The sequence below is a fragment of the Sitodiplosis mosellana genome, unplaced genomic scaffold (assembly GCF_009176505.1).
Source record: "Sitodiplosis mosellana isolate CC-2019 unplaced genomic scaffold, AAFC_SMos_1.0 Smas_scaffold_52, whole genome shotgun sequence".
NCBI classification, from domain to species: domain Eukaryota; kingdom Metazoa; phylum Arthropoda; class Insecta; order Diptera; family Cecidomyiidae; genus Sitodiplosis; species Sitodiplosis mosellana.
In genome coordinates, this window is record NW_022595294.1 from 96,591 (window position 1) to 121,199 (window position 24,609).

A 24,609-nucleotide genomic window follows, 5' to 3' on the forward strand; every position below is an offset into this window, starting at 1 on the left:
AACAGTAGCAAAAGGTCGGTTGCAAAATTCAAGGCGAAAATCAGTTTTTGATAAGAAATACGGCAGATCCGAAAAAGTCATCTCTCTTTGATGAATTTCGGTAGCAACTACAGTTAGAAACGACCTATGATAGGAATCTACTATTTTGATAGAATCTCTTGAAAAAAAATCAAAGAAATCTCCATTCAGTCGTAACGTTTGTACAGTTAAATCAAAAAATGTTTGGAAAAAGGACGTCAAATCAAGTAAATGTTTGCTTCAACAGCAAAGAAGACGTTGAAAAAGCGAAAAACACACTTTTTCATCTAAATTGATTTAGAGGAAGTGTGAACAGTGTTTAGTAGACAATGAAAACACCGAAGAGATAAAATGAGCAAAATCGTCAAAAATCCTCACAACGAACCAGACTAAAAAGAAGATTTGATTAAAAACGGTCGAAAAGTAATACTACGTACAGTATACTATTACAAGTAAACAGCCGAAATTTCATTAGATCGGTAAATATGGAAAAAATGAGATAATATTGTTAAAACGAGCAAAAAGAAAAACATTCGGTAAGAAGCGATAATGAAAATCGATTGTTTGTTGAGTTGAAAATCCTTGGATTTGCGTTACATGTGCATTGTGCAATCCGTTCGTTTAGTATAAATCGAACACATTTGCTCATCCAAATGGGCGTCATTAGAGTTAATGATTTCGATTGTTTCGACCGAAAACAGTAGACAATCGCATTTGATTTGAATGGAAACGGAAAACCCAAACAATAGCCTGCGTATTGTATGTAGTGCTAAAAACAAGAAGAAACCGATCCACCCGAAGCATTGTGTTGTGTAGACTTCATTTAGCTTATCTGTAGGAATCTCATTCCATTGGATTTGTGTGCGTTGTGTGATCCTTTTTTGCATATCCCCACACAAGTGGAATGTGTTTTGGACGAGAGCTGTGTGTATGTGTTTTTTTCTGTGGTTATTCAATATGTTCGAGCCTGCTGTTCGTATCGTTCAAGTGGCCACTCAACGAATTACCTCGACTGTGTCGCCGTGCATATGAATATAAATCAAAAATGAGCATATTTTTTCTGTGGCTTTTGTAGGAAAAATGGTTCTTGTGACGTGTTCCGTCGAGTACCATTCATCGTGTAGCGTTTGCAATTGATCCGTATACTTGAAGCGCTCAAACGACCGAACAACCGAGAATGGTGTTAGAAGTTGTCGCACACACACACACACCGGAATAAAAAATTGTGCTCTAGTTGTAAGAAGCCACGGTCGCCGCTGGTCGTCGTCATCATCATTGTCGTCTACGGAACACAGGTAAAAGAAAACATAAGCAACAGATAAAACACACATACACACACGCACATCATCTTTGATACCCTCTTGAACAAAAAAACGAGCGGATCGAGTCTTTGGCATTTGCGAAAGATGCACAAGGGTGCATTACCTTCATTACTACTCACTGCTGCCAGCCTGCCCGGCTTTTACTTGCTTGCGAGTGAGTGTGCGTGCACGTTTGTATGCCTTGACTGCGTGTGTAACGGCAGCAACAGCAACGTTCCGCAACGACGACGACGACGACGACGACGACGAACGACCGAAAAAAAACGGAGGTAGGGAAAATGTACAACAGCCACCCGTGTATTATGTTATAGACGGCCAGCACATCACTACGAACGATCATATGAGAAAAGTCTATCGATGAGAACGGACGTACTTTTTGTCGCGCTCTCCCAAAAATTGGAACCAACACATTTCTACACGCAGTGCTCATACAGTGCAGTTGAAATTCAATTTTCAAAGACGTTACAAACAAATTCGTCGACGAAGAAAAGTGAAGTTTTGTGTACAACACCAAGTGAAGTGAACAAACCAACAGCATTTTGGATTATTGCCGATATTTCCATGGATTTTTTTTTTTTTACTAACAATCAAGAAGGAGAATAGTAAATTGGTGCAAGTTTGAGAAAATCAAAGTTTTGTGCAAGAACTAGAACAAAGTGACACTTATTTGGTGCAAGGAAAGCAACGAAGCTAAGTTTAGACAAGACGAAAATAGTGCACGACAAAGGAAAAGTTTGAATAAAGAACATTTGAGTGGAAACGAAGACATTTTCAAGAAGAAAAAGTGAATTTTTTGAACGAATTTCCGAAGTTTCAAAAGGATTTATAGTGAGAAACCGAAGAAAAAGACGATTTTACCAAGAGTTTGATGAAATTGAACTGCAATTATAAGAACAATGAGAAAAAATTGAATTGTTTTCATACGAAAAAGTGAGAAAAATTGAACTGAAATTGAACATTGAACAGTTGAACCAGAAATTGATCAAGCAAAAAATTGCTAAAGAAAGACAGTGAACCCAAGGAAAATTTGGCACAAAAAATCAAAGTGAAATCTGCACATTTCCATCATATTTCGCAAATTGATGGTTTATTATGGGATTAATCAACTGAAATAGCTGAGCAAAACGAAACAGTTCGAACAAACCGCAGCACATTAGCAACATTTTGTGATTAAACCGTTGAAGTAAGTACCAAGATTTGATTCGGTTAGTTTTGATCGTAGCACATTTTTTTTCTAGTTTAAAAATGCGCATGCTCGCATTTGAATAAGTGAACAGTGATGGTGAGAGTGTTTTCCTGGTTTTTTATGTGTGTGTGTTCATTTGAAGCGGAAGTTTGCAAACTCGAGACGAGGCAAAAAAAACACAAATTGTGATAAGAACTACTCTGGGCTCATTGACTTTGAGCACGTAACGTGTAGAAGAGAAGAAAAAAAACACACAAATGATGTTGAGCAGCGCAGCGCAGCGTTCATTTCAACTCTTCGGTCTCAATTAACCTCCTGCTCAATTGTTAAATTGCGATAAGTGCATGCATAGAAATTTATTCAGCTACATGAACCAATTAAAGACACAAAAGTGCAGTGCCATTACACAGCAAAATGGCAAAGAGAGAAATCGGGAGGAAGTGAGACGAAAAAGGGAAAAATTCAGAAAAATCGAGAGAAAAAAAAGTTTGACCGCTGCCGGATTTTATTTGTCGAGTTGAACGATTGTGTGTATGTCGCGCGTACTGTGCATTCTCCAAAGTACCATCATGTTTTTCTCTCGTCGTTTTGTGTTTTTAACATCTCTTGATGGCTTTTGTGCCATATTTCTATTCACCTAATCGATAGAGGTACCTCACACAATACAATAAACTATGAATCGATTCCATTAACGTATCGTCAACGATAAATAATAACAGAGTCTCTCTCGCAACATACACACACCAGTACACCGTGTACTATTCATTCGGACACTTTTTGCACACGGGCACGCTCGTTTACTCGCTCGGAACCATTTTGCTTGCTCGAAATGCTTGAATAACAATATAATTAAACGTAATAAAAACCTTCGAATGGAAAGAGAATGCAAACAGAACATTTGAACAACAACAGCCACCACCAGATGAACAACAATGATCGACCGTCAAGTTCTTCGACGATCGTAAAAATGATTTTTTTTTTCCACACTCAAAGGTCTTTGAAAATTTGCAGCTAATAAAAATAGCGCCCCTTTGCTCTCGCTAATGACTATCGATCGGCGCTCTCGCGCAACTGACCTCTAAACATTCTTTTGCCCGAGCAACGCAATGAACCATGGCGAATTGACTTTGTTGCTTGAACAAAAACGCCTTGATCTCAGCTGTTGCGCACACCCGAATATCATTCGTTTCGTGTTTGTTTTTATGACGCAACGGGCAGCGAGAAAATCAACACGTTTTGATTAGCCGTGAATCAATAAAATGGAACAATCCCGATAGTTAAGTTTGGAGGCTGTGATGAGCAATTTCAATCGAAGAATCGATTTTCTATGATCATTGCATGTTAAAATGAGTTTAATCAATGAGGAACACTAAAATTTATACGAACATCCCAAGAATATCACATGATTTTGTACAGAATTTCCAGTTTTATTACCGGTAACGGTCAAAATTGGAACATTTTTCTTGTTTATTACGCGAAGAGTTTCATTTGTGTCGAATTTTTATTGCATTTTTTCGCTTGAGTGAAGTCATTTTGTGTTGGTCGAAATATTTTCTGAATGAACTAAATTCAGAAGATATTTCGAAACAGCATTTTTCGGCATCAAATAAAAGCTCATTCGCTTTTCTAGTCCACAATCTAGAAGATTATAATTTTTGAACAAACGAAAATTTGAAGGCTTCAACCTCGGAGCGATGAAATAATTCAATAGAATAAATGCAAAGGAATCGAAGCAATGGAAAAAAAAAGTCAAATCCTCGAAAGGTGAAGCGCGATCATTTGATATTCTGAACGAGTTCATTTGAATTTTAAAGAAAAGAATGTGTTTTTTCTTCTGTATTTGAAACGTGTTTTTAATTCACCAGCATGCAGCTGCAACGGTTCGAATGTTTACCATCGAATAATTTGTTTTCTTACACTCGTGCGACAACGTTCTTCAATCGATTTCGTAGAGTCTTGATATTCGAATGTAACGATCTATCGCGGTAAATTGATGTGCGGGCTGGTTGCGGTTTTTGAACCCAAGCGACAAATATCACGACAAGTTTGGAACAGAAGAGACAGAACACTGTCTGACTATTTATTTGACTTTGTTCCAAGTTTAGGTTTAATTCATAGTAAAACTCTATTTGGTTGCTTCTTTTGTCTCAATCGTCGCGTTTTAAATTCAAATAAACAATTTTCTTGAAACAATAACATTGCAAATAGACACACTCTTACTCACACAGTTCCTTGACACAAGCTTAATAGACACACACACACACACCCGCTTCTTTGTTTCAACATGACGAAAAAACAGGAAAAAATGTAAATAAAATTTCTAATGCCCACCACCTGTCTGCGGTAGAAGTAGATACGGATACGTTTAAAATGTGATATCCTTGGAAGATGGTCTCTCGATTGCCCATATTTTTCGAACATAATAAAATTCAAATGATCACGTTAAAAATTCCGTTTCAAGCCATTCTTCATGTAGATAAAAACCTGAACAGACGTTCGAGGCTTCAATAAAAGTCATCTTCGAGTGTTATTAAACGCGCGAAAGTTTCAATATCAATTCGATTCAAAAACATTTTCATCGATTTACCATTAGTTCGAAATTGAATTGTATCAACGGACAGCTCGAATTTCAAATCCGTCTAATTTGCTTTCAAAAACCGTCCCTTGGGAGAAATGGGCGTTGCAGCGTCCATTAGACGTGCGCCGTTACAGTGAATCAAATCGTGTACAAAAGCCGATGGCTTGTCAAAACATTTCACAAAAGTCGAGCACACAATAACGGATGCTAATTATAAATTGTGAGTGGATATGATTGGAAAAATCAAACAAATCATCGATCCTTCGGCTAAAATGGTCGCCGAACAGCGTGCTCTACATGACAAAAGCGGTTGAAAAGTTCGAAACGAGAGAGAATGGCAAAAGTGAAAAAGGCGCGGGTCCCTGATCTAGATTTAATGAGCATGAGTGGTCATTTCGAAAATCGGATTTGAAATTTGCACCCGAAAGCGAACAATGGCAGTGTCGTTGCTTCGCGTGACCACCATTAGCACACACAAAAAAAAACGGTTGGATGGTGTATGCACGTGGTGTGTAAGTCGACCTTTTCACCTCGTTAATGTAGTTTGGCGTTGCATTTGCATGGCCCAAACAATGGACTTAGTGGCAATAAATAATGTCGCAGCTAATAAATTTATTATAGCGAATCGACGATGGTCGAAATATGATACATATGCAACTGCCGATTGTCGTGACAATGCGGACTTCAGTCACACATATTCCTCGCATTGAATGTGTTTAGCCGCTGAATGCGTGTACTAAATGACAATCAATGGTTTTGGCGATTTGTTTGCTCTGCTTTTAGCCTCACCCTCTTCCCATGCTGTCACATATTCGCCTCGGCGCACACTCAAGTGCTGTGTATTCGTGTGCGTCTGTCTCTTGTGTCGAAAGTGAAATTACGGTAATTTTTGCGACAAAGTGTCGTTCATTTCTCCGTTTTGTGGTTTCACCGGTACCACCATCATTTGTACGTCAAAAACCAAATGCTTTTCACAAATCATAAAATACAGAGAAAAATCATGTAATTTTTGTCCAGTTTTATGTACATTGTACAAACACCTTTCAATTCGTTTTTCGCAACTGGTTTATCCCTTTTGTGCGTCTGTTTGCTAACTATTGTAATTAAAATGTCTTTCACACCCCAAACCAAGCTAATCAAAACTTCGACTATGACTTTGCACATTTTTTTTTTCTTCTGTCCATTCGAGTTGACACACACACACTCACTCCAACTCACTGTTTTAGTTCAGCCCAACCGCATTCTAAACCAATATTTTTAGTTAAAGCGAGTCGATTTAACTTGAAATTGTGGTTGCAACTCATTTAATTGAGTTAAAGCAACTTCAATTCAATTTACACGTTTTTTTTCCTGTTCGAACAACGGTGGCTGCACCCGTTTGACCGAAACCATATCGATAATGACATCGCACAAAAAAAACCCAACGAAAATGAAATGGTGTGATAAAAATCTCTGAAAATTGTTAATGTTGACTGGTTTTTGACTCTCTGTGGCACAGGTTTGGTGCCATACCGATCGTTTTTTACGATTCGACGCAAAAAAAAATCATTAAATTTTTTTCACTCACTCTCTCTCTCTCTCTCTCTCTCTGTGTCGTTTGGTGTCGACATGTGAAGCATATGCTTTCAATCAAACCAACAACTGCAGCTCAGAAACGTTCATTAGTCGTTTGTTGGAACCGGTGAGAGGACGACGACGACGTTGCATATGGATGTGTGTGACCCCTTATTCCGTTTGTACTGCCGCACACTCCCGGGCCAGCATAAATTCAATTGTTCACTGATGCTTCTCACTCGCCTCGTTCCTGTTCATTTGAAATTGTTTGATTACATCTTTCGTCGTCATTATAATTTTATTAGTGATTTTTATTCATTTTATCCATTGTCATTGTGCCGGCTTTTTTATGTACGTGTTTTTTTTCCACAAATAACAAAATGCATTGTGCTGAACACACCAAATTTTCGCCAAAATTGGCATCAATCTGTCGAAATATTGTCAAGTCGTAATAATTGATGCATTTTTTTTCGATAAAAAATAACAAATATGCTGGCCAATTATTTTATTAGAGCCATTTTTTGTGTAGGCCAACCACCGGATTTTTTTTTTCTGACACGGACGTTTTTCTGGAAATATCGAGACAAACAGGGATCGAGAGAGAAAAAAAAACGCTAGAGATTTGACAGCGAACACAACGCAGCTGCACACAAATCATAATCTCAAACACTTGGCCTCAAGTAGTTTGGCTCATAACAACTATTTCTCGATTGAAGTGCATGCGTAAATTGTGAAATTTACGGAAATAAAAACATAGAAAACGATGTGCTTGTCGTTGAAAGCAAGAATGGAAAGAAAATCATGTTAAATGTGGCAGAATTAATCATGTTGATTTAAATAAATTGCACTCTTTTTTTTCACTCGCTGCAACCAAACAACACACACTCGGCTTGTCCTGAAGTCTCTTCATTTGAAGCTCATTGTTGATGTGTCGATTCCGACAATCGTCGATTGATGTTTCAAGTCCCGAACCCATTCTTAGTTGGTGTTGATGTCGAACTTGAATGGTGCTGATTTGAATGCGCTGCCGTTTGAAACTTCATTCGACACGAATAGATTCATGTATGAATATTAATTTGAAATGAAATGAAAAAAAAAATTACTGCATTTGAATAAAATCCACATTGTGGTAATTTATATGCGTGCACGCAATTTTTGCTGAACGCGTTTTTAGAGCGGAGTGTAAAGAGTGCGAACCACGCAACACACACACACGCACAATGCAGCGTTTTAGGCCGAGTTAAATGGTGAAAATGACGTACAAATTGCTTTCAACATTCAGTTGAGTGAATTTCGCTGCGCTCACTTTTTCAGTTAATGAGAAAGGGTCAGAGTTTAATGCGTTTTACGATCTCTCGCTACAACGGATTTGTGTGATGGCTACTACTACTACCTTTCGGATGGCGATATACAATGATAACATTTTTTCGGGAAATTGTTTCATCATTCGGGAGTTGACATGCGAGTGACAGGCCATCAACCGGAATATGCGATCGCAACTGCTTTTTCTCGGTTGCATCGCCACTTTTTTGGTGCTGCTTATGGCTATTCGTACACATATAATATCATAGCTCTTGCTGCCACTTCTAATATACACGGTATCGTTGCTATTTGTGTTGCAGTTGTTGTCGACATTCATCCAATTTTGCAGTTGAAAATCGCTCGCTCACCCGATTCCATGACCGACGTGCATTCAAAAATCGACTCCTGTTTGTTTTTTATCGTTTTAATCGCATGTTTTTTTTATTGTTGTGTGTCAATGGCTGCTTTGAGCCGTCGTTCACATGCCCAAACAACTGTGAATGCACTCATTGTTTACCGATTATTGTCAACTACACACAAAAAACGACGAACTGAAGCAAAAATTCGATACTTTTGATTGAAATGTGACGGTTTTTGTGCCATTTCACCGGATTTATATCAACAACCCTTCGCTGTGCGTGGTGAAAGACTTTCACTTCGCCGATTTTTCGGAACGTTTTTTTTCAATTGAATAGTTTTGGGTGGAAAAATGCTTCGAATGCACAAAATCAAAATGATGGAATCAAATCAGAAAATGTTAAAAGCAAACTGGACACATTTGTTGCTTCAAATCTCTTGTTGGGTGACAGCTTTGCATTTGAGTGCATTTTGAACAAAGAAAAGAATTAAAGTCGGGTGTCACTAATGAATGAAGTGATTTTTTTAATTTAAAATTCACGACTTCAACAGCTGGAAGCGTTTTTTTTTGGTTTTTCCGACATAAAACGTCATTTTTGATAAAGAATCAAATGTCATTCAACTGACCGTTGGTGACATGAAAGCGGTCAAGTGTTAAAAATCGCATCCTTCCACCTTTTGTGCATCCGAACCAAACCAAAACCCACGAATGCAGCATCAATCGTTTCATTGAATGTTTCAATGAACTGACTGTAACTGTACTTTATGCGACTTCATTCACAGTTCCATTTCAATCTTGGAACAAAATACGAAAATAATTTACTCCTCGTTGGCTCAATTGACTGCGTCGAGCAAATGCAATTAGGTAGATTTCTTGGTTGTTTTTCAGTGCATAACCAAATCTCTGTTCTCAAATCAAAGGCGTTGTTTTTCTTTTTGCTTAGCGGCTTAATTTGCCTTTGAGTCGAGCAAATTGCTTACAAAAATTGGTGGCATGCCCGCACAAAAGGAGAAAAGAGAAGGCTCATCCAGTGAACAAACATGGAAAACAAAGCCAACACAAAAAAACGCGCACACCTTTTGGTGTTTAATGGCAAGGCAAACAAATCGTTGAAATTATAGGTCAACATTTAGCTCGAAGGAGCTGAAAGAAAAAATGCACTTCTTGTGCACGAGGCGCATGCACCGAAAAAAAAAACCATAATTTTCGAGTTCGACGCATAAAAACAACGGCTTTGCATCCGCGACAAATAGCACACACACACAGCGGCAAAAGGGTCGCCGCCGAATCATTTCATATTTAATATGCATAAATGCAATTGTTCAATGTTTGCGTCCCGTTTTTCTTTTACAAGCAATTGATTTCGATGTGTGTCTCGCGCGCCGTTGACTTCTTGCTCGCTTTCTTGCCTTTGCTTTTTTCTTCTTCCTCTCACTTACTCCACTAAGCGTCGGTCTTCAAGTGTTTGTGTCGCGTATCGCTGCTCTCATACGGTGAATTATTGTTATTGCCGCTTTTATGGTTTATTTCACTGAAAACACTGTGACATGAGCATATTTGCATATGCCGAGAGCAAGAGATCAATACGCGGGTCGTCGACAACGACTACGTCGATGACGACTGTATTAAGAATAAGTTTATTGGCTACCAAATTCCAGTCAAATAGGGTCAATCACGAAGAAAATTTTATGACGCTGTTCAAATTGGCCACGGTTTTACACGTACGCAAATGCGTCGCTGCCATCTTTTACGACATTTTTTCTTGTACAACCTCGAACGCAGTAACATACCAGAAAGCAAGATATTTACACAACGATTATAGCCAAAAGATTAAAAGCGATCGTGCCCGGTGTTTGCTTACAGCCGCTTACATCAAGTGGCCACTTCAAACCATAAATTAACCATTTTCCAATTCCATTTTAACGACCGAACCTGAACGACAACCAGAGAATGAGAGATTTTTATCGACAGGCATGTTGACATTATTAATCAAATCGAAATTGAAATGTGATTATTAAGATGACTTTATTTGAAGATTGAGCGGTGGATTGAGGTGAGGGAAATGATTTGTTCTGAGGGAAATGTAACATTTTTGGTGAAAACAGATTTTTTTTGTTCAAAAAATGAGTAAAATCTGAAAAATTGGATTTCACATTCGACAAAAAAAATTAATTCCAATGGGAAAATTATTTTTTTCCGTTAGAAATTATCTGACACAAGAAATATTTTGGGCAATTTTTACTCCTCAATTCATTCAGTCGAAAAACAATTCAAACAATCGTGAAAAATCGAATCATCAGTCAAAAAAAAGTTGTTTCTTCTCAAATTTCCTCGTATTCTCTTCAATCATCCTTTTTCGAATATAAATTCAGAAATATTCGAATCGGAAATGAGAGCTTCCCTGGCATAAATTACTCGATTTAAATGGGAATTAGAAAATTAATGAGTAAATTATCGGGTGAAATTGAATATATTCAAAGGAAATGAGTGTATCATCCTGCGTAATATTTTCCGTTTTGAAAGATGAATGCTTGGTTTAGTTATCGGTTATGTTCGACACAATTGGTTCGATTAATTTTCATTAAAATAATCGGTATAGCCGGTCTTTAGTCTATGTAATCAATGTCACTTTCTCTCTCCGTCTCTCGTTCAGTGTATGTTTGATGGGTGAATTTGATATCTATTCTGTTTGTATGTAAACAAGTATTGAGTTACGAAGTACAACAGAAACGGCCCACAGTGTCTCGAATGGAAAACTACCAGAAAAAAACTCTGTAAATAAATGAGTTTGGCATCGATCATCATGGATGGGTGTAAAAGGGACACATAATCAAATCAAAAAATCGGTTCGAAGGAAATGTTTGTATGCAAATGATTGGCACACAAGTTTCCGTAGCGTGAGAACAGGAACTAAGACTTGTCATCTAATTGTATGATTGCGTTTCTGTTCGGCCAGACTAAATAAATATGCTCAAGATGCTGGGCTTGAGTCTTTGATTTGGTTACCTACTCACCGTGCCGAGAGAGCAGCAGCAGCAGCAGCAGAAAAAAGGGTCCGATTTATTTTGATATCGCTTCGTATGTGCATCGAAAATTCGTTTAGCAAAACAATGGCATCAAGGCGACGAAATAGACTAAATCTAAACCAATCGCATTCGAAACAAAATGAGCATTTTTTGGTAATGCGCTGTGCTGTGCTTTGCACAGAAAAACGGTAATAATCTAATTCCTCGGATCATGTCACTCAAATATTTTTCTCCGTCGATCCCTTTTTCGTCGAGCAACAGAGAGAGAGAGAGAGAGCCGTCAATCGTTATTTACATATTATTTCGGTTGCCCAGAAAACGAAAAGGTTCTATGACTGAATGCAAATTAAGGCGAATACACACACTCACAATCAAGTAACCGACGTTATACTCTCTTCGACAATCCGCTTGATGGCGATGACAATGAAAAAAAGGGTTCCTACTCGAAATCAATTCCGTCTACCTCTTTCAGTCGAACGGGCTCAGCACAGGTCACATGGAGTTCGACATCTCAAGACAACTTGATTCCGTCTAACGTATAATTTTCAAATTTGAAATCATTTTGACGATCGGCTGATACGAGCCAAGTGCCATCTAGATGAGATTCGTGGAACCTGAAGCAAAGTTATGCTGAGAAAAAAAATCAGTTCAAACACACTTTTACCATCATTTGAATGCGGTGGCTTCTTTATTGGGAGCCTCACCAAAGTTTCAATGGATTTTTTTTTCAAAAGTCGACAATTTCTGATGATCTCGCTCTTGAAATGAATTTTTTTTATGCCTTTTCAGTCATTGAAATGATTCACTCTTTCAAACGAACGTTTTTGTATGTTTTCAAAAGGGATTTCCAACGGAAAACCTTTTATCTAAACAATTTTTTTTTGCTTCGATCATTTTCGAGATTTCAACATAAACTGTTTTTTTTTTTCGTCTTTTTTCTGAGCATGGAGCTCTTTTGCCGAACAAAATGCCATAATGATTACATTTGGCACCGCACAATGAACTCGTAGAAATGAACGATACTTGAGCAATTTACGCATATTAGCACACGCACAATGCTATGCAGATGATGCGATGAGCACGATGCCTATCGGGATAAACATAATGAATTTTTTCTCTCTCTCTCTTCGGTGTGCTTTGTGTTTGGTGTTAAATGAGCGCGTTTTTTTTCCATTGGATTTGTATTCGATAGATATTTCTCCCTACACTCAAATTCATATTTACCATATCATTAAATGCATAAAAGAAGATAAACTCCCGATTGCGTTGTTTTGATTTCAGTATTTATTTTTTTTTCGTGTTTTTTTCTGGGCATTTTTTTTCTCATCAAACATTGAATTGTTTACATTTCATTTGCACGAAATCGAAACCACAAATTTCCCAATTCGTGATTCATTTTAATATGCCGCCCAACCGCAAACAATTTTCAACCATTTCCATTTATTGATGAAATTGGTTGTGACGAATGCGTCGCACGTTTTACACGCCTCAGTACGCAAAAACAACAGACACAAATCACTTTTCCCGGATTACATCAATAATGTTTTTTTGGTGGTTAGTCGTTCGGTCTCACTCACTCTTTCCATCATTTTTTTCTTTCTCTTTCCGTTTTTCCTCTTTTTCTTCTTTTCCTTCGTTCTCAGTCACTCTTCTCTCTCTCTCTCTCTCTGACTCTTTCTCATTTTTCAATTTTTTCTGTTTTTTCCTTGATTTTTTTTTCTTCGCTCTCTTTCATTCTTTCACTCAATTCATATCTCCAGCTCACTATTCGACTTCGTCTTTCTCTTTCGATCATCGATTTCCAAAACGTGGGAACAACCGAACAAAGCCCGTTCCCTTGTTCACATGCAGCACACTATGACGAAACGATTGACAGGACTCAATCGCTGATACACGGAAAAAGTGTTAAATCATTTATTATTTCGTGTTGTGTTCGTCCACAGCGAGAGCGACCGAGAGAAAGAGAGATGAAATCGCATCGAAAGCGGAACCAAACAAATTAAATCGTTGCTAGAGACACTTTTCCGGTGTCATTGCCGGTTGTTGTTTTTTTTTTGGACAAGGTTATTTGGTTAGTTCCGACACGGAGCGCCGTTTAGCAACGATGTGTTAACGACAATTAGGGAAAAAATGGTTCGAACGACAATTTTTTTAAAAACATTTTTAAAATGACAATTAGAGACGAAAAGAAATTGTTAAAAGCAACACATAATTGAGCGTGTTAAATCAAATGACAGTAATAAATGACACGAGAACTTAGAAAAAAAAGTTAAAAAGAGGAAAAAAATGGAAAATTGGGTTGAATTTCATTTGGGCGAGAAAAATGACTCCGAACTTGGGTCGAAAACGAAATCAAACTCGATGCTACCATCGGCGCTGTACTTTCCTTCATTCAATCTAAGCTAGCTCTGCATATTCTCTCTTCCAAACACCAAGCATCACCACCTCTCGAAAATGCAAAACAGTTTCTCGCAAATCGCATTTGGCAATCAAAAACGCAAACAAATCAAACAAACAACAATTGCGTAAATATTGATTTAGTTGCACGTTTTTCCTGCCGTTGTGCCATTTGACTGTTGTTATTTATTTATGCAAAAAGTTTTGTGCAAATAAAAATATTGCTCTGAATTAAATTATGTGTATCTCTCCCTCTGCCCATTTATCGTCTGGCAACGAAAAAAAAGTGTCTCTTTAATTGTTTTTTTTTCTTCGTTGACGGTACATCCCGTGCGAAATGGGGTGCGTCACTGTCACTTGAAGTGGCTTTGCGTTAGAGTTGACGAAAAAAAAAATGCGACGAAAATCTGCATAAACAAAACCATTTTCCGCGTTGAAAATGATACTTCATATCCAATCGAGAGAAAGAGAGAGATGAAAAAGCGGTTACGAAAAAGTGTCTTTTTGCATAACAATTGTCGCGGTAGACGTTATGAATGCTTAATCATTGGATCATAGGTTAAACAAACGGTGTGTTGAATTGCGAAAATCGCGAAAACAATTGAAAACAAACAAAAGGCCGCAAAAAATCGAGTCTCAAGCGCACATTTTTTTTACCTTCTGCCAGTCTGATCGAACGGTTAACCAGTTAAACAAGTACAAATAAAAATCAAATGCTCATGATCCGTTGCGACAAAACGATTTCAACTTCTAATGCCGACGAAAAGAAAAAGACGACGAAAAAGAAATGAAAAAAAAAATCGCGAATCGACCGGTTCAAGTAGTTACGAAAAGGGATTCGATTCCCAGCGAGCCGGCGCTCAAATCCAGTTCGAAGGTCGATAAAAATCTGCCGATTTTTAGCAAACGGCAACATATGATGAATCGATGGCAATAATTCAAAAATTGGTTGTGCCCGTTACGAAATCGGCAAGACTTTCGATGAATGAATGTCGGAATGAAAATAGAGTAACTGATTCGGGGCGCTTCGTTTTTATTATAGCAAAAAGAAAGAAAGAAAATAGATTGAAGAAGGAACGGCACACAAAAAGACAAACATTGAAGAAAATCACCGAAACAAGGCGCACACAGAGGCTGTGAGTGAGTGAGTGCGTGCGTGCGAAACGAAAGTGAAATATAATGGAATATGTACAACGAAATAAAAAGAAAAACATTGCACAAACCCAACGAATAAAACAAGCGAACGAACGAACGAACGAGAGCGAGCGAAAGAATGAAATTAATTAAAAGTCGGATGACAGCGCTTTCTTCTCCTACGGTCGGTTGGTGTGAGCAGGAAAAGACGTGTTCGGTCGTACTTAATAAATGCAACATTGCGTTGCGCTTCGGAGCAGATGTGCCGCTTTGTCCTGATCTAAACACACACACACACCGTCGTTTTGAGGCCCGATCGACTTAGACCTCGCTTTTTGCTACCTGAAAGAAAAAAATCTGATACAATTTCTGTTACATTTTGGCATTGCAATTGTCAGGTAGAGAAAAATCATCTTCGACAGAATAAAAAAGGATACAATTCCACTTTTTCCCTTTTGTATCCAATTGTGTGATGTGCACACAATGAACAATTACACAATTCAACTCAAACCGAATGCAATTATTCGGATATTTTTCAGTTTGATCTCATCTCTCTTTCGTTCCTTCGTTGTTCCTCTTCTGGTTCTCTTTCTGATTTACTCTTGCCTTCTTCCTCATCGAGCTCGCTCTCGCTCTTTCAAACGGTGACACAAAAACAAGGAAGTCACTTGAAATTCAGATGCAAAAACCAAATTTCAAGGAAGATCATCGCCTGTCTTACTTTAGCATTCAGTTAATTTTGTCTTCATTCACTTTGATTCTTCTCGCTTCTCGTTTGATTCTCTTTCCTTCGCACCTAAGGTTCTGAATGGGCCGTTGAATTAAATTGAACACCCTGATCGGCTGTGCGTCGGCAAATGAACTCTTTTTTATGATCGATTTGAATGCTATCTAATGAGCTCCATTCATTCTCTGTGCCGATTCATGTGATCGATCGGCCCAATTTTCTACTTTAAATTAGAGCAACACATAAATTGTTGTTTACCTCAACTGTTTTTCGTTCTACCTCACACATTTACGGCAAGTCAACGCTTAAATTGTCGCTTTTCATTCATCGGTTGTCTTTTTCTACCTCCATCGTCGTTCAAATGATACGAAGATTCTTCGTTGAAGAAAAAAATAATAACGAAAAATGCATTATTTGTTTGTTGTAAACGAAAAATGTCAAAAGTATGTCAAGAAAAGCAAATCCAAAAGAGTCAAAGCCTCCAACATAATATAAAAAGAAAAAATCTAAAACTTTTTAATATTCCAAAATGCCAAGGAAACATCGACATTCAATTCGAATAAACGATCGATAGCTGCTTGTTTACGCTTGTAATAATCTACCGCGTCGCCAGTTGGCCACGAAGTGTACAACAGTTTTATCGGTATTTTATGTCCTTCCTGTCTTTTATTCAAAAAATATCCATATGGTTTTTGGTGAACAATACGCCTGTTCGAACCTACACACACGTACACTGAATACGTTTCTCATAAGGTCTACCGATTCGAAATAGCGCAATTAATTTGCATACAGGTGCCTTTACAGGAGTCAAACCAAGACAATTGACCGTCAACAATTTAATTTCTATGTTCAAACAACACTCGTGATCAAATAGAGTTGAACAATAAGTGACTGGGTATGTATTCAATGGCAGTGTATGAGTGTGTGTGGTTCAATATCCGAAAGTCAAGTTGACGCTATGCAAATGAGGATTTGAAAGAGAGAAGCGTGAATGAAAGAGAGAAGCGTGAATGAGCAAAACCGAATTTTCATTTGGATAGTAAATACAATTTTGTCTCTTTTATCCTTTTCCCGCTCGTATTTATTCCACTTTTTATCCCTTTCCCGTCCTTCATTTAAATATTTTCATATTCACTTACTATCTCATTCCAAAAAAGACTGTTTACATTCACTCGAATAAAACTGTTTTAAATCCATTTCCATCTGATTTGATCCATTTTCGGGTCATTGTTATCATTTTACGCTCGAGTATTGTGATCGGCCGAAAACAAAGGACATCATGGCTAAAGTTAATCAGATTTGTTTGCGATTTGTGAATAAAACGCATCAGATTTGTTGACAAACTGTGCGTGCGTGCGTGCGTTGATACGATGCACCCTGCTGTTAAAGATGACATCCCATTATTTGCGCTTGTTTGTGTTGGTTTATTTTGCATTTCATGAACAGCGGGTTGCGATTTAAATCCGCCTCATTTTCCGTTTGGTTCATTGAAAAAATTCCGCTTCAATGGAAAATATTCAGTTGAACCACGTGATAGATGCATAATGCAACTTGCATTTCAACAGTAGTCTACACTTAGTTCAACTCGAGGCGCTTCTATTAAAATTCCATTCAAATCGCGTTTCCATTTCTCTATTTCCATTCAATTCGACCGTCTATTTAATCCCGTTCACAATTTGACGGTGGCAAATGTTGTCCTTGTTGAGGTGCATTATTTTCAGAGCTGAATGATCACCCCTCCTACAAAAATCGACGTGCATACCGAACGGCTAATTTGTATGCCATAGTTCGGCTGGTGAATGCAGCGAACGCGTTCGCGATTGTTATGCAAAATTACCACATTTGAACTCTAGCCGTGCATTGACTTTTTTGAAGACAGAAAAATTGATCTGTACGCGAAATTGTTGCATGTACGACGGGAATGAAACAAAAAAAATGAGTGCAATTCGGTTGTTAATAGCAATTATTAGCATAATAACTGTTTTTGTGCCAAATCCAACATGTTGCATTTTAGCTCTCAATTCACAAAACAGTCAATACACTTTTACAATTCAAACGCTAAATGCATTTTGAATTTGAGAGAAAAAAAAAATTGGAATCGAAAACGCCGACAAAGAAGAAAAAAAGAGAAAAAAAACGTTAGCTCACGTTCAACCCCATTCAAATGAATGCAGAATTACAAAACAACAACAAAAACATCCGCTAAAACGGATTATTATACGCTTGAGGTGGAAGAGGTATACAACGGAAGAGAGAGAGAGCGAACTATACCCAATTTAAATACCGATAAATGGCGTGGCAGAAAAATATTAGCTCGGTTTGGCTTGGGTGCATGTGAACCTTGCAATTTTATGCATGCATCGATGCACTGAACCGTGTGTGTGTGTGTGTGTGTGTGTGTGCTATATGCCACATTTGTCGATTGATTCTGTCGATAAATACATTCAATTTACGGCGAGAAAGAGAGACGTTAAAAGGGTTTTTTGTTAAATGTATTAAATTTCCATTTTTCCTATGCGTCATTCAATCCTTTTCTTCTGTGAACAAGACTTTTCACACCTTTACAACGACTAGGAACGGTGCAACGACTAGGAAGGAGTTACGTATAGCAGAAATTAAGTCATTTTATATCCGATGTTGAAATCGCAGCACTAGAAAGAAAGAACCATAACATTATTCATAGAAGCAACAATTTGCGATGCAGTTCTAACGAGTAGTTTGGCGAGAAATGAACACGATGCTCGAGCACCCGTCGATTTTGTCCGTATTAAGTATAACAAAGTGATGAATCTTGACGGTTTCTTTCTCTCGCTCTTGCTCTCGCTTTCGCTCTCATTCGCTCGGTATTGTCGCGATCGATATGGCTGCAAGGCAGAGTGTTCGATTTTAGCTTGAGGCTCCGGGTGGTGTATGTGTGCTTTATCGACTAGATGAATCGCATGGTTTTTTTGAATGAACAACCCCGTCGCATGAAACTAATAAGAACAACCGAAGAATGAACGTAGACGAAGTAGTCATAAGAGCTGTTAAGCTAGACAAAGAGCGGTAGCTACCGCGAGCGGTATAATTAAATAAAAACCGGGCACCCAGCCAACATGACACATACACACACCGCATGCGAACACAACATAGACGCACACATTATTACAACAACAACAACACATTATTAACCAATTTAACAGTGAAATGTTCATTTATCCGGCGTCAGTTTTATACCGTCTCAGCTAATTCGTACTCAATGGATAATCCAAACAATGCTTTTTTCCATTCAAATTTTTCGTTTTATAGTCGGAGCTTGTGGTCATTTATTGACGTTCTGTGATGTTTGATGCACTATCAAAATTGGTCATGTTACCAGTGGAGTGTGTCATAAGCAAGTAATCTAGCGTTGGAATGCCTCTAATTATCGATGCATCTATCATCGCATTTCCTATTCTCATTTCAAATGGCCGCAATTCTTCCGTTTCTCTTTTAATAATTTAATTGCGGCGTGCGAGCGCAATGACCAACCAAAAATCATCCATGTGTAATAGAAAAATGATGATGAAACAAAATCAGCCAAATTGAATTGAATGATACCATTTAAATGGTGTTTTACTTTTTTAATATTTGTATTTTGTTGAGTCAAACGCATATGCTACCCGAAATGAACGCTGTTCGTGTACAAATGGCTCCTTTTTTAGTTACCGACAAGACGCAGTAGTTCCTTCTTGTACATTATTTATTCACCATTTCCAATGGGAATGCCGAGCGCAGCGCACCTTCATTCAATAACAAAGAAATATGAATTATTATACAGGCAAATTAAAATTGGTTCGCCACACCATTCCTTGTCCTCGACGAATACGGTTTTTTTGTTTTTATTGAATTTCCGCCGTTTTACGACTTGTTTGAACTTACGACGAGAGTATAAAAACAAAAGAACTGTCAGACATTTCAGAAGGTTAATGGAAATCGCCATGTGCCACTGCTGATGCACCCTCTTGACTTTGTGAATGACACACATGGAATTTTATCGACAATTCAATCGAATTTTGTTTTTGGCCAACATTTTAGCAAACGAATTTTGATTTTCGCAACGGTTTTTGTGGTGAATGAAATGGGATCGAAGAAATGATTTTGAAAAAGGAAAAAAAAACAATTTTCAATTCCTTTAAATTTCATCCATTTTAAAATGCATTTAATCACTTTCTTGTCTGTAAATGATGTTTTCTCTCCCAATTCAATTCCATTCCTCTAAACGCTCTTGGAAACCGTTCAAAATGTCCACGGAAGCGTATAATGATAAGCCCATTGGTAATTGTGCGATTGTAACGTCCTTTTTATTGTAGACATACCGCACCGCATCGCCGGCCAAATTACCCGTTAAATATCAATTTAATTGAATTTAACACATCAAATGTTCGTCAGATGTCATGCGAATGTCAAAGCAATGCCCGCGATTAGATATGGCATTTAATTAACGGTGTGGTTCATTTGAAGTCCCTTAAGGCCACTAATCGTTACATCCCAAGACGGACGGAAAGTCAAAGAGAGTGAGAAAAAAAGAAGTTGGTCGCGTATTTGGTCACACAAATCGATTAGATGCACTCATGGATGTCATAGGAATTAACGGATAGAATTCCGTTTGACAAGAGAGTGACAAGCGGCGGATCTTCTATGTGTGTGATGTTCCGAACTGTTTCATTTTTCATATAGCGCTAATGGATATTTGGTGTTTTCTCTCTTCTTTGGTGTTCGTTCAATTGCCCTTAGCTGACGACGTCATCACCTTACTTTCGCTTGCGAAGCAGAGAAGAGAAAAAACCCTTTTCCCATTTAAATAGCGTTTTAATATTACTAACGGTCGGTCGATGGATGTTCGCTGGACGAAAATGTGAATCGAATCACGGTACAACACATGTTTTACCTGCCATAAAGCATCCGAACACACGGCGACTGGTCGTTCAAATGATCTCGTCTGCGCGAGTTTTTTTCCAGCAGCGTTAAAGGGTTCTTGCAGTCTTACACACATTAATTGTCTGTTCAGTCGATTGAATGTGCAAAAATCACTGTGTCCCTGAGTTTTGCTCTTTCAAATTCACTCTCGGTCGTTCTTCAGCACTCTGAGTCTTATTTCTTCTTCGGCTCTGTCTAGCTCTTGCTCTCTCCCTTTTTCTTTCTTTGCCTTCAAACAACGTATTCGTTCTTTCCTCTTCGCTCGCAATACCTTTGCTCACTACTACATCGTATTTATGCCAATTTAAAACGCATAAAAGTGAAAACAACAATGAAATTTGCATTTTGTTTCGTCAAGTCGCTCCCGGACAGAGACAAATAAACAATAAAAATGCGTACATTATTTGTATTGTTCAGCGACACAAGCAAAGAGAAAAAAAAACTCTGTTTTTTTTTTCTTCGGTAAAAGCGAGAGAGTAAAATGCAATGCTACTATGATGTAAGACAAAGACGTGGAAAATCTTTGTTGAACCCGATTCTTTGCCGATTTTCGGCGTAACCAACGTGTTTCATTGTGTTTTTCGGCGATTTTTCGAATGTGTGTGTACCTTGATGATGGCAAAAAAAAAATGGCGAACGGCCGCTCTTTTTTCATCCTCAACACGCTCGATCGCAAACGGAAAACACATACACAGTCAAAACGAACGAATCGAGTTTCGAGTCCAAATTCGGCGCCGAACAACGAGCGAGCAGCAAAAAAAAAAATTCGTTAAATTGTTGAAGAAACGATTTTTTTCGTCGTTGTTGTTCGAATCGAGAAGAATGTGTAATGCAAAAGATAAATATTTGAGTTCGCTGGCCCTGAACACACAGAGATTTGCACCAATTTTTCAAATTTTCTCCCTTCTCGCCAAGACAGTTTTTTTTTTCTTTCTTTCCTTTTGATTCTTTTGAGCAGCAAAATAAATCCGATGGTTAAATAGCGGAATGTTCCTTTTGTTCTCTCGGTTCAGTGTTCTGTTTCGATGCCGAAACTAAATCAATTTCTCTCTTTATTTTTTTCTTCCAACCTTGAACAATTCCCGAGACTTCCTTTCACTTTTACACATTTACGGAATCTCTTGCGCAAACACATCATTTTTGGCGAGCGCAAAATTCATTCGTACGATTCGGTTCGATCATTTATTATGTGTCTAATGACAAATTATACACCTTTTGCCAGTGTATCGTTTTCTTTTACACTTCATTTTTGAAGCCCTCTCGCTCGCTCACTCTCCCGTTCTGTTTCGTTCTCTCTCTTTCGCTCTCTTCCTTCGGCTCGCATCCGAAACTATAACAAATGCACCGTCGTTTATAATCTCTGCTATGGCCTCCAATATACTGTTACATGCAAAAAGAAATTGCTTTTTTTCTCTCTCTCTCTCTCTCTCTCTCTCTCTCTCTCTCTCTCTCTCGTCCTTTTTTCGCTTCGGAAATGTGGCAAAAACGAAATTCTATAGACACACCGAAAATAAATAAGCGATGATTGCCAAACAGAGAGTATGAGCCCGTGACACAAACACACAAGATGCAGCAGTTTTCAATCAAAAAAAGGTGAAATAGAAGTGAATTAAAACGCAAACACCCGAAGAATGCGAGAAATATGTAGGAAAAAAGAAATTTTTGTCCAAAGAAAAAGGAGCACAGAAGAGATGTAGAGAGAAGTAGAAGAACGAACGAAAGAAGAAGAAAAAAAAATTGGCGAGAGAATAATAATAATATTTTTCGAATAGTTAAAAGCAGCTGCACACACCACTGATACACTATTCACTTATTCTTTTTCTCTCTCTCTCTTTGCCACTCGGCAACATACACACGAAGAACGCGAAGCGGTTGGCAATTCGGATGCATGACGAAGACGACATATCATTCATTTATACGTACGTATGTTTTCCATTACGATGGAGTGGTGTGTGCTAGCTAGCTTTTAGCGATCACTGTGTGTTATCGAAACAAACACATTCATGTACCTTACGCTAAGACTCTCTCATTTCACTCAGGCGGCAGCCCCGAGCAGCTGAATTCAACAATCCAAGTGCACACACACAATTTACAATCAACACCATTCACTACGCACATAGACTTGTGTGCTGCAAAGGCTAAGGATACGACGGTTGCCTAGTTTTAGGCGAATTTTATTCTGATTTGAGAGTTTGGCCAAGGATTTGATTGAAATTGGAACATTTTTTGAAATTTTTCTCTTATTTTTGAGAATTTTTCAGTTTTTCTTTCGATTTTGTTCAATTTTTTCTAAAAACTTCACAATTTTTAACCAAGATACCATCAAAATTCTGCAATAGTCACCGAAAAATACCTCAATTCCGTTTCATTTCCAATCGAAATCGTCTGCAAACTGAATTTAAAGGAAATTTAATTTCTCTCCCTACGTTCCGTCAGTCAATTGTTCGGCTCAAGCCTCGGCATTAATCTCTCAATATATCGATTCCGTTTCGTTGAATTTAAATTCCATTTGTCGTTGATCCTTCGTGCCAACTGATCAGAATATACATCTAAGACTCATCAGTTAGATCTGGTTTTTGTGTTATGGCCATATTTTCTCCTCTCTCTCTCTCAGTCATGTTCCGTGTTGCATTTCTTTACCGCATAATTTGCTACTGCTTGCACATTGTATCATTCTTCATCGGTCGCTTGCTTCGTTCGTTGAATCAGCCGAGACTGACCAAACAAATGATGGCCAGTTCAAGCGATAGGGAAAGGTCACGGTGTGCGCAAACACGCACACATTCACTCAATAAATAAAAACCATTTCTACATTCTATTCTTCCTCTCTTCATCTTCTCTTTGTGCTTTTGTTTCGTTCCTTTTGAATGCGACATCGTCGTCTTGTACATTTTTTTCGCATTGTTCTTGCCAACAATAGTATCCGAGACCAAAACGAATGCATCGTGTGCAAATAATTCGCTTGCTCTCTCTCTCTCTCTCTCTTTATCCTTGGAAGAGAAAACTTTCACGTTTCGAACGTGAAATCTGGATGCAATAAATATGTAAAAATGATCTTATGATTGCTGCGTTGCTCATTTCGGTGGGGTAAATGAGCGCTGAAAGTGAATGAGAGACAGAGAAAGAAAGAAATGCCAATAAATTTTCTCGTCGTTTTCACGTGAAAAGGAGCCCAACAAACAATGGCAAACAATACATCTGAATGGAAATCCCGATGATTTATATCGGTGGAAATAAATTTTACAAGTCGCTGTCGCTGCTGCTGCTGCTGCTACGACGATGCACGCAGAGACAAACACGCACACATACGAAATTTCGTTGATTTGCACCAGCTTTTCGGTCGTTAGAATGAGAATCAAACGCATTTCTCGAATGGATATCGATAAATTGAATGTGAAATCGTCCAACGATGAGGTGCTGAGGCAATTTTTCAATGACAATTCCCGAAATATGGTCAAAAGAACGCTTGACCGTGGATTTGGATCATCAGAACTAAGATTTATGCGTTCACGCATCGAATTAACAACGTATTTTTAATGGAAAAGACGAAATTAGCGGTCAAAAACTTTTTTTTCTTGTTGAAAACGACTCAGTTTGAGATTCTCCTTCGGCCTCTATTCAATGTGAGAGTTTGTTGTTGTTCAATTCATAACGGCCAATCGAATAAAACGGTTACAAAACGCGCGACTGTTAAGAAAAATGACGGTTTTAATGCTAAATATGATGGTTTTCATTGGAAAATAATGAGTCTTGTTCAGAAATGGCAGCTTTAATGCAGAGAAACAACGGCTTTGGCCATGGAATGACGGTTTTAATGCAAAATTTCAAGAAATGTTCAAGGATGACAATAAGGAATTATGAAAAATATGCCATTTTCTTGATGAAATATGGAAAAAGACGATGAAAATTAAAGAAAAAAGCGAAAAAAACTAGAAAATAACCGTCAACGTAACGTCTATGATAGTGGCGCAGATGTGTTTCATGTGCAATTATCGAATGGGTTTAACCGTTGAATAGTCGCGAAATTGGCACGATTCAAGGCCAAGCTAGCATTTAACCAATTAAGCGC

At 38.1% G+C, this 24,609-nt stretch overlaps 1 protein-coding gene across 1 annotated transcript in view; it reads left to right on the forward strand.

Moving 5' to 3' along the window:
- Positions 1 to 1,678: 1,678 nt before the first annotated feature.
- The window catches only part of LOC129570280 (uncharacterized), a 31,389-nt gene continuing 8,458 nt past the window's right edge, over positions 1,679 to 24,609 (forward strand). Inside the window, exon 1 of the mRNA XM_055449826.1 lies at positions 1,679 to 2,523. The gene's annotated coding sequence lies outside the window, so the exon portion shown is untranslated. The remainder of the gene's footprint in view (positions 2,524 to 24,609) is intronic.